Source organism: Lithobates pipiens, unplaced genomic scaffold, assembly GCF_037356315.1.
Source record: "Lithobates pipiens isolate NorthernLeopardFrog02 unplaced genomic scaffold, aLitPip1_a1.2 Scaffold_8, whole genome shotgun sequence".
NCBI classification, from domain to species: domain Eukaryota; kingdom Metazoa; phylum Chordata; class Amphibia; order Anura; family Ranidae; genus Lithobates; species Lithobates pipiens.
In genome coordinates, this window is record NW_027507903.1 from 234,213,543 (window position 1) to 234,221,134 (window position 7,592).

Sequence of the window (7,592 nt, forward strand, 5' to 3'; positions counted from 1 at the left end):
TTTATCAACTACCTGGACTGGGAGGCTCCAATATCACCATATGAGCAGGAGTATTTTACAGGATTTTTTTTTTGCATAATTCCATAAATATAATACTGTTTTACTATTTCAGTATAAACATCTGACAACCTGCTCACATATGGGTCCACTGTTCTTGTACATTACACCTCCCTACACAGACATTTGTGGTAGTGTTAATTAAGAGCTCCCTTCCCCAGAATTGTTGGCTAGTGGCAGTCAGGGCTGCTGTTAGAAATCACTGGGTTCTGTACAGACTACCTGACAGGGCCCCCCTCCCCCGAACATGTCAAGACAGTATTTTCACAAAAAATAAACTGAAATGATTAGTGCTGGACACATAACATAACTTACAAAATGTCTGCAAAATGTTAAAGGTAAAACTGTATTGAGTTAAAAAAAAGTTGTGTGTCTTGAGGCTCATTCACATGGGTGCTGTGGCCTGTACAGTGTGAATCAGTGTTTTTTAATGTGGCAATCGCTGTGTGCAGGCAGCCTATGTTACACTATGAGGCCACAGCAGCTGTATAAACACATCCTCAGGTCCTCATTTGACAGGCGTGTGGATGCAGGTGTATGGCCCCCAAACATTGACAGCGTGCATTCGAGGCCACTCACCCACACCTACACACCTATCAAATTAGGACCTGTGGCTGTTTTCATACAGCCGCTGCATCCTCATAAAGTAACAGATGGCACCCGTTGCACAAACAAACCGCTCATTCACACTGTATGGGCCATAGAAAATGTGTGAATTATGACAGACAAAACCAGGACAGGGACTTTTGGAGGGGACTAGGGGCTAGCTTTCTACCCACTCATTATGGCCCACTGTAACTGTACTGTAATTGTAAAATATTTAAATTTTATATTTAACCACTTAATAACCGGCCCATAGCCGAATGACGACTACAGGGCGGTTTGTTAACTCTGGGAGGGAGTACAGTGACGTCCTCCCAGAATTCAACTCTCGCACGCCCCCTGGGGCGCGCAACTGAGAACTTCCGTGACCATTCGTGACCATCACGGGTCAAGGTGAACGGTCGCTGATTGCGTCCGTTTACCACGTGATAGCTCTACGTCAAATTACGGAGCGATCACATGTAAACAAACCGGCGTGATTTCCGGTTCCTCCCTCCCCTCTCCGTCCAGTGTGAGCGGAGAGGGGAGAGATCGGTGGCAGCAGCGCTGTGGGCTGCATGTGTAGTGCCCACAGCGTTGCGCAGTGAGAGATCCATTGATCAATCCATCCATGCTCACCCATCCATAATCTGCATACCCAGACATACTCTGCATACCCAGCCATACTCTGCATACCCAGCTATACTCTGCATACCCCTTCCATACTCTACATACCCAGCCATACTCTGCATACTCTGCATACCCATCCATACTCTGCATACCCAGCCATACTCTGCATACCCATCCATACTCTGCATACTCTGCATACCCATCCATACTCTGCATACCCATCCATACTCTGCATACTCTGAATACCCATCCATACTCTGAATACCCACCCATACTCTGCATACTCTGCATACCCATCCCTCCATACTCTGCATACCCATCCCTCCATACTCTGCATACCCATCCACCCATACTCTGCATACTCTGAATACCCATCCATACTCTGCCTACCCATCCATACTCTGCATACTCTGCATACCCATCCATACTCTGCATACCCATCCATCCATACTCTGCATACCCATCCACCCATACTCTGCATACCCATCCATCCATCCATCCATCCTCAGCAATACTCATCCATCCATCCATGCTCAGCCATCCCATCCACCCCATCCATAATTAGCCATACCCATCCATACTCAGCCGTTCCCAGCTGTACTCAGCCATACTCAGCCGTACTCAGCCATACCCAGCCGTACTCAGCCATACCCAGCCATGCCCAGCCATACTCAATCATATTCAGTCATACTCAGCCATACCCAGCCATCCCATCTATACCCATCCATACTCAGCCGTACCCATCCATACTCAGCCGTACCCGGCCATACTCATTCATGCTCAGCCATCCCCATCCACATCTCATCTATCCCCATTAATGCTCATCTATCCCCATTCATGCTCATCCATACCACATCCATGCCACTACAATGCCTCACAAAATTGTAATAGATAGTCAAATTAGATTTGAAACTTATGTCCCTAGAACACCTGACGGTGCTCCCTGCATGTTGGTCTTCTGTATGTGACCACGCTGTGGAAAAGTCTCACACATGTGGTATTGCCGTACTCAGGAGGAGTAGGAAAATCTATTTTGGGGTGTAATTTTTGCCATGTACATGTTATGTGTTAGAAATATTGTGTAAATGAACTACATTGTGTAAAAATAAAATCTGTTTTCATTTTCTTTACACATTTTCCAAAAACTTGTAGAAAAAAATGACATGTTCAAAAGACTTGATAGGCCTCATAGATTATACATTGGGTTGTTTTCTTTCCAAAATGGGATCATTTTTGGGGCGTTTCCATTGTCCTGGTTCTCCAGGGCCTTCAAAATTGTTAGAGGTAGTCAAGAAATGATATGTGTAATTTATGCTCCAAGAATGCCTGATGGTGCTCCCTGCATGTTGGACCTCTGTATGTGGCCACGCTGTGTAAAAGTCTCACATCTGTGGTATTGCCATGCTCAGGAGGAGTAGTAGAATGTGTTTTGGGGTGTAATTTGTGCTATGCGTATGCTGTGTGTGAGAAATAACCTGCTAATATAACAATTTTGTGAAAAAAAATAAAGAAAAGAAAATCTTGATTTTGAAAAGAATTGTGGGGAAAAAATTACAACTTCAAAAAACTCGCCATGCATCTTACTAAATACCTCAGAATGTCTACTTTCCAAAAAGGGGTCATTTGGGGGGTATTTGTACTTTTCTGGCTTGTTAGGGTCTCAAGAAATGAAATAGGCCGTCAGTACTTCAGGTGTGATCAATTTTCAGAGATTGGCACCAAAGCTTGTGGACTCTATAACTTTCACAAAGACCAAATAATATACATCGATTTTGGTTATTTTTACCAAAGATATGTAGTGGTATAAATTTTGGCCAAAATATATGAAGAAAAATTACTCATTTGCAAAATTTTATAACAGAAACAAAGAAAAATGCATTTTTTTTAACCTAATTTTCTGTCTTTTTTCTTTTATAGTGCAAAAACAAACCCATAAAAAAAAACTGCGGTGATTAAATACCACCAAAAGAAAGCTCTATTTGTGTGAAAAAAGGACAATAATTTCAAATAGGTACAGTGTTGCATGACTGAGTAATGGTCATTCAAAATGTGAGAGCACTGAAAGCTGAAAATTGGTCTGGTTATTAAGGGGATTTAAGTACCCAGTGGTCAAGTGGTTAAATAAGTGTCAGGGTGACACTGTGAATACACAAAGTAATCAATCAACCTAATGTATTCACAGGTACACGAGGATACCATTCTCTGTGGATGGTATCCCTACCGATACCATCCACAGAGAAATGGATGGTATCGGCAGGGATCCCAGTGTACAATCAAGTAGTAGCAGTGCTGATTGATGCACTGGGATCCCTGCCGATACCATCCATTTCTCTGTGGGCTGATAAATTCTGAGAAGATGCCAAACTCTGTGAACCTCCAGTTCTGTGTTCGCTATTATAAAAACAGACTGCATTAATATACACATGTTGGCTATTACCGTCATACCTGGTCACCTCTCAGCCCTCTGTTTGACACCGGTCTAAGTTCCTGGATATAATAAAGTGTACTTAATCACTTACCAGCAGTTTAGCATTGTTTATTCCTGCTACTAAAAACAGCTGATTTAAATTCTCCTGAAGAAGCGTACCTTTACGTGGAACATGACGAGCCACTGACCATTTCATCTACGCCAGGACTCACACCCTGACCCAATATTTTCGAAACACTCACATCCTTACCTGGAGACAGAACATCTAAAATCTCATTTTGTTTTTTGCTGCTGGATGTGGTTTTCTATTGTGTTATTACCATTTGATATTGTACTTAGTGGTGTCAGAATTGGTGTGTTATGGGTGTGCCAATACCAATTTTATTGATTCGTTATATGTAACCATGTTCTTTTTTTCGGATTAATAAACGTAACCATTTTTAGACCTGTTATCTATGTGCCTCTAAAAGTAAAAAAAAATAAAGGTGAAAAACTGCGCTAAGGTGAATAAACAATATGTGGCAAATTAATCCCAAAAAACTGAATTCAGCTGCGGCTTAGCTGTATCACATAATTACAGAAATAGACAATTTAGAAAAAATATTAAGCCGCGCTAAGTGCACTATAACAAAATAGAGTGACAATGTAGATGCAATACTATTCTGCCCCCAGCCAGTGGGGGAGCAAATATGGGGCACCTGGATGATGCAATTTTGTTGCGAAACTGGTATGGATGAGCGACACGCTAAACATCACCTCGTGTTCAGTGTCCAGGCAGAACGGGTTTGTCCATGTGCGTCCGGCCGGCGCGACGGACTTAAGGCTTTGAAACTTCAACTACATTGTAAGTTATATTTTATATTCTTAAGTTCTTTTTAATAAAGGGTTTTTACACTATTGGAGCCCTATTTTCTTTTCAATGGTGCACGTTTTGAGCCTTCCAAATATGTGAGAGGTATCCCATTAAAAACGCATCCAGCTATTCGTACATGGAAAGGGTGGTGTAAGGCGAACAGGAAGGATTCCTTTGAAGTGGGGGACAACTTTATATTTGTATGCTCACCGTGATCCTCTGTAGTGGGGGGTCATGAAGTTCCGGTAAGAAGTAACTTCAGATATTTGGTGGTGGATTGAACACTTTTAGTTTATGGAGGATTACATTTGTATTTAATCCATTACAGCTGGACTTTTTCTTCGTTTATCCATTTGCTCATCATTCTGTGCGTGTATAGAGACTCTTAGTTCACGGGGTGTTTTTCAGATGTGATCACCTGATTCATATTTTTTGTACACTAAGTTGTGGTCTGCCCACTCAAGGGTGTGGCAGGGAACAATATTTATATTATCTGCTCCCCCACTGGCTGGGGGCAGAATAGTATTGCATCTACATTGTCACTCTATTTTGTTATAGTGCACTTAGCGCGGCTTAATATTTTTTCTAAATTCTATAAAAGTCCAACCAATTTGTTTTCCTCTTTTCTGTACTGTAATTGTGTTGTCCCCCCATACAATGTAAAGCGCTGCATAAACTGTTGGCGCTATATAAATCATGTATAATAATAATAATAATAATAATAATAAATCAGGTATTCGGATATATCCGAATCTCTGAATTACAAAAAAATGGTGTGAATATTTATTCAAAATGAAACAATCTGCACATGTCTAACACAGAGTTTAAAAACATACAGAACTCTGGATACAGTGAACAACAATCTGACTGTTTCTTCTCCCTGAAAAGCAGGGAGAAAAAAACAACAAATTGTTAAGTAAAAGCAGCACACATTATACTCTTGAATGCCCCTAGATGTTAACCCCTTCCCAGCCAGTGTCATTAGTACAGTGCAAGTGTACAGTTTTCTTGCCACCCCCCCCCCCCCCCCCATGCAAACTTGCTCTCCATCCCAACATTCCAAAAAACAAACATACGTAAACTTATGTATTGAATTGTATTGTAACTGTAATTTATGCCCTCATGTTGTGAAGCGTTGCACAAGCTGCTGGCGCTGTATAAATCCTGTATAATAATAATAATGGAGGGAGAGATAGAGGAGTCTGGGGGAGTACAGGATGATTGGGGGGGTGAGATAGCGGAGTCCAGGATGATGGGTGGGGGGGAGATAGCGGAGTCTGGGATGATTGGGGGAGGGGAGATATAGGGGAGTCCAGGATGATGCGGGGGATAGGGGAGTCCAGGATGATTGGGTGGGAGAGATAGGGGAGTCCAGAATGATGGGGGGGGTAGGGGAGTGCAGGAGGATGGGGGGGATAGGGGAGTCCAGGATGATTGGAGGGAGAGATGGGGGAGCCCAGGATGATTGGGGGAGAGATAGGGGAGCCCAGGATGATAGGGGGAATAGGGGAGTCCAGGATGATTGGGGGTGAGATGGGAGAATTCAAGATGATGGGGGGGGATAGGGGAGTCCAGGATGACACACAAGGATTGGGAGTGTGTACTGTGAGGTGTTTGTATCATACAGGTCACAGGAAAAATCAGCACAAGTGGCAGTACTTGCATTCCCCCCCCCCAAAGTAACCAACTATTGGTCACCTCTGCACACTACTTTTGCTTACCTCTGCAATCCTTATCCACAGTTCACCTCTGTACCCCCACCCCCCCTCCAGCCACAGCTCACCTCTGTATCCCCCGTCCACCTCTGTACCACCCCCCCCCCCCCCCCATCCACAGCTCACCTCTGTATCCCCCGTCCACCTCTGTACACAGGCGGTCTGTTTTCATCCGATCTCCCCATAGAGGAGAGTGGGGCTCTGACAGGTCAGTCTCTGCACAGTGAGTGGAGACACACCTATCATCTGCCTGCTCAGCGGGGATCAGCGAATTGAAGCAAATTGGAGTCCGCCAGGTGGATCACACTTGTAAAAAAGCGGGATCTGCAGTGGATTATTTTTTAAAGCTTGTTGACAGCATTCAAGCATTCAGGAAACAACATTGCCATCTTCTGGATACCTGTTTGTTTTTTGACAACTGAAGGGGCATTCTGAATGAGAATACCACATTGCTGAGGCGGGTGGATAGCATCCTTATATCTGCCTCAGCCATTCAGAGGAAACCTTGTATTCACTAATAAAATGTAATGCTTCCTGTGAATGGAGGAGCATCACTTCAATTTGAGTTTGTTCTGGCAGCAGACTTGAAACCCCTGTCTTGCTGCTGGAACAAAGCAATGTATACTATATATAGATGATGCTACATACTGTTTATACATCACTGACAGTGAGCACATCTATTAGCATCAGTTTGATGCAAATTAACTAATTAGAGCAGCATATGATTGATCGCCACCAAGAGGACATCTTCAGCATCGGTGCATGGGGCCTTCAGCCATTCTTATTCTTTTCCATCGTAAAACAAAACAATATAAAGTTGGCGCACAAATGACTGGACTCTTTAAGAGCGCTTGGCTATCTCGTGGGATTTTCGTTTATTTAAATAAATGTCCTGTAGATGGTCTCAATGTGCGGCTGTTAACCCATTATGGACTTGGCAACAAATGGATGCAGCAGAAAAAACGATCAAAAACAGCGCATCAAAGGGACTAGTAGATTGATGTGAAAAAGACTTTAAAATGTCATTTATTAAATGTAAACAATGAACACAGACATCTGATCACTGCAGGATCTAAAACACATAAAAAACACCAATCATAAAACGGACAGATGTTTGATAATGAAAAGCTCCTCAGATCTCTCAATTAAAACTTTGGAAAGGTGAAAACCAAAGACCAATGTGAACAGCTATCGAATGCCTAATGAATGCAATCAATCATCTGAAAGAACCCAGAGCGTTGTATGAAAAGTCAGTGTAAACGAATGGAACAACGTTCCTAGGGACACTCACTTCATAGGTGTTCAATGGGCTGCAGAGCTGATGAGT